Source organism: Tachypleus tridentatus, chromosome 3 (genome assembly GCF_004210375.1).
Source record: "Tachypleus tridentatus isolate NWPU-2018 chromosome 3, ASM421037v1, whole genome shotgun sequence".
NCBI lineage: Eukaryota > Metazoa > Arthropoda > Merostomata > Xiphosura > Limulidae > Tachypleus > Tachypleus tridentatus.
Window position 1 is genome coordinate 31554643 of NC_134827.1, and position 3773 is coordinate 31558415.

Sequence of the window (3773 nt, forward strand, 5' to 3'; positions counted from 1 at the left end):
CAATAATAAATAAATAAATGAGCAAAGTAAGATCAACTGATCAACTCTTGCTTGGTGTTATTAAGAGATTAAGACCATAAGTAAAACAATTTATATACATTTAATATCCATTAAACACTATGATGCAGTTTGTAAAAGCAACAGGAAAACTTAAGCACAAATTAGATACAAAACCTACTTAAAACCACAAGCTATTTTGCTGGTGTCTCTGTAGGTATTCGTTGTAAAGAAGTAAGTATAAGTAATGAAATGTAGTAGAGAAACAGACGTAGACCCTGGGAGAATCATGATTGACTGAATTAATAATTCACTGAATTAATAATTCACTGAACTATTTAATTTGCATATACATTTCAATTTTACCACCTTATTAATATTGTAAATGAGGGATCCCCTTCATCAGACAAATGGTAGGGATCCCTTTCATCAGACAAATGGTAGGGATCCCTTTCATCAAACAAATGGTTTGTGTGCTACAGCTACAAAATGAGGGACAGAGTAGTCGACACCCCTGTTTAGAGCACTATTGTTGGAGGTCTTTTATTGTAAAAATATAACACTGCAAATAATTTACACTGCTACAAGAGGTATCTATAAATAAAGTTGTGCTTTGTTATTTCTGTATTTAGACAGTTTTAATGTTATGAAGGAACACCTGTATATAATACATTTGTGGAAGTATTATGTATTATTAATTTAAAATAAAAGTAACTTATTCTAAAACAATTAATGAAAATTAGAAGGAAAACAAATTGTGGCACAACTATGGAAAAACCAATAAGAAAATATCAAATCCTTTAGATTTTAAATTTAATTATTTTAGACAGAGCTCAGTCAAAGCAAATACTATCTAATAGCCAAATGACTGGTAATTTTCTTTATAGGAAGAAAGATTTTTAAATACAGTGTTAAAAAGGTTACCGGTTAACATGTAGTTCCATTTATGTAACAAAATTAACTGAACTGATTCTTATCTTTTAGCTAAGTAAGCACGAGGTTTGATGTTAAAAATACACATTTCTCAATATGTAACTGGCTTAACGTCCTTACTGTTGTCAGCTTTCTAGTAAGATTAACAAAGATTTATGTAGAAGGATACTGCAAAGCAGCATTCATCTGTGGATACAAATAAGAACACATTAGAATATTAGACCATTTTCTCTCTTTTATTTTATTTCTTCCACCAGATGCATGACTCCAAAAGCCACTCTTCAGGAAATAGTTTTCCTGCAAATTTTTGTTTTCTATAAGACTTAGTAACTGTTTTCATGCTTCATGGTTTCCACTCTGAAAAACAGATTCTAAAGCGCTGAAAAGGAAAAAAAAAAAGAGTCATGAAACTGGTAAAAGAAATTAATAAAGGAGAGGATCCGATATTCCAGTGTTTTGCTATATACAAGGAAACAAATATTTTGGTGAAGGAAACATTAATAAAAATAAAACAACATAAAACTGACTCAAAAAATAATTTTAAAACACATTTATTAATTTAGGAATATTTTAAATAAGATTTATTCTTTTAAAAATATTTTTAAAGTCATTTTTAAAATTGTTTTTATCTTATATATTTATTAATTACTTATATATGATGTTATTAGAAGATTTCTGTTATGGCTAAAATATAGTTTGGTACAGTACCATATAGTTATATGTTATACAATACAGTTCTATTCTATTAATAATAACTTATTCAAAGAGTGAATAGCAGAATAAATCAAAAAGGGTAAACCACTTAAGAGTTACATTTTGTACAAAAATTGCAAACACCCACTATAAAAACCCAAGAAAACACTTACAATAAAGGAATGGATGCGGATACACAGCTCCATTCGTAAAGCCTAAGATTAGGTTTCTAAATTAAAGGTCACACTGTTCACAAAATTACTTACATCAATTAAACAAGTAACATGTTACAAAAAATGTAAAATGGAAGTTAACATGGGGGAAAAAAATTTGTTTAAAAAAAAGAAACAGACCTAACTTTACGTTTCTTGATAAAATACTGGGTGATCCATACATTTCACTGTAATGCTGAATAAAATCTGTTACATTCTGAAATGGGTCTGCAAAATATAAAAAAATAGGTACATTATTAGGTGGTGTTTTATGTTACAAATGGAATACTCAAACAAAACAATGTTTTCAATCATAATTTAGTCCATCAGCCTATAAAACTGTTTAAAACAAAGCATCACAAACATAAATTTAATGTCTTAAGACTAGTAAAAAGAATTGTTTCATGAACACATTTGCAACAGAATTTTGCAACTATTTATATATATCTAGATTAACTTGTCTTTTGTTGTGGACTTTCTTGCAAAATGAGCCCTGAGTGTATGGAAGAGTTTTGAAATATTTCATAACTCATGAAACAAGCACTAAAATGTTTAAGTTTTTGTGATTAATTTGGATATTTGTGCAGTTTTACCTCTACAAAAACTCAACAATTAAAACTTGTAAAAAAACAAACTTGGTTGCGTTAAAGATCTAACAATTCATGGTTAGTGGAAGTATCTTGATTTTCAAATTTCTAGAATTAACTGTAGACAAGCATTTACTAACAAACTGGTACAAAGTTACAATACAATGGACATGTCTACCACTGGAGATACGTCTAGTACCTACAACACAGGCCCAGTAAAATGTAAATATTAGAGAAGTATATCAAATTACGGTATAAAACGGTTTAGTGTATATGCCCAAATTTATTTCTGTGATTGTTCTAAAGACAAAATTTAATAACACACTTCTCTATAAGTCTAAAGACGATCTCCATTCTAAATTCATTGAGCTTTAATTTACAAAATTATTATTCTATTTCATCCTTTGGCCTAATATGCTCTACTTACCATTATGTATATCTTAGCTACTTAATAGTACGTTTTTACTTTGTCTTATTATTTCTTGAAGAAGGTCAGAAACCTGATTTTTAATTTTCTTTCAATTTATTATTTTACATTTCTCCTTTTCACCACATTCCTTGTGAATACATCAAATTAGTTTCATGTTTCTTTAGTTCCACTCTTACTCACCAACTTTTCTCAAGTTTTTAAACCTCTGTACATTACTCAGTACTGCAAACACTATCTTAAACACTCTCTACCGTAATCTTCGTTGGTAAAAGTAGCCCAAGAGTTGACGGTGGGTGGTGAAAGGTTATGTAAATTACCAAAAGGAAGTGGCAGCACTGTTTATTATTTATTCTGTGGTCTACTTATCACTATCCTGTTTCCTCTGTTTTAATCAGGTATTAAAAGTAGACTGAGCACTTTTTTTTGTAGATTAATTAATAATTATTATTAAAACTATTGTATATATAAACGTATATGGTGATTTCATTCAAAATATTGTGTAAATTTTTATTAAATTACATATAATAAGAGATAAGTAACGTACGTACATCCATAAACTTAGTTCAAAACGCTTTACTAGAGCCATACGATAAAATATACAATAACTGACTTCACATGCAGTAAGTTTAGTAACAAGCATTTTTTTTCCAAGCATTGTTTCCTTACATTAGTTTCATTCATCTAACGTCTTAAAGAACACTTTAGGTTACATTAAACACTTACAGAATAAGTCAAGTATTAAAAAGTTAATTTTCGAAAAAAACCCATAAAAATGTATGCTAAAATCACAAACTGTACTATGTATCTAAGCTTAAAAATGTTCAGATGTATGATACTTATAAAGGAATAAGTTGAAATTTCTTACTTTAAAATAAATTTGAATTGTTTTAAGACATAAAACCATACCTGACAAAACTCAAT

At 28.5% G+C, this 3773-nt stretch overlaps 1 long non-coding RNA gene across 1 annotated transcript; it reads right to left on the reverse strand.

Annotated features, from left to right (window-relative positions):
* Positions 1 to 519: 519 nt before the first annotated feature.
* Positions 520 to 3107, reverse strand: LOC143246043 (uncharacterized). Its single transcript, XR_013025736.1, has 3 exons — positions 3033 to 3107; positions 1977 to 2063; positions 520 to 1309 (listed from the first exon to the last, which is right to left on the reverse strand). It is a non-coding gene; the product is annotated as an uncharacterized LOC143246043 (long non-coding RNA).
* Between the last annotated feature and the right edge of the window lie 666 nt (positions 3108 to 3773).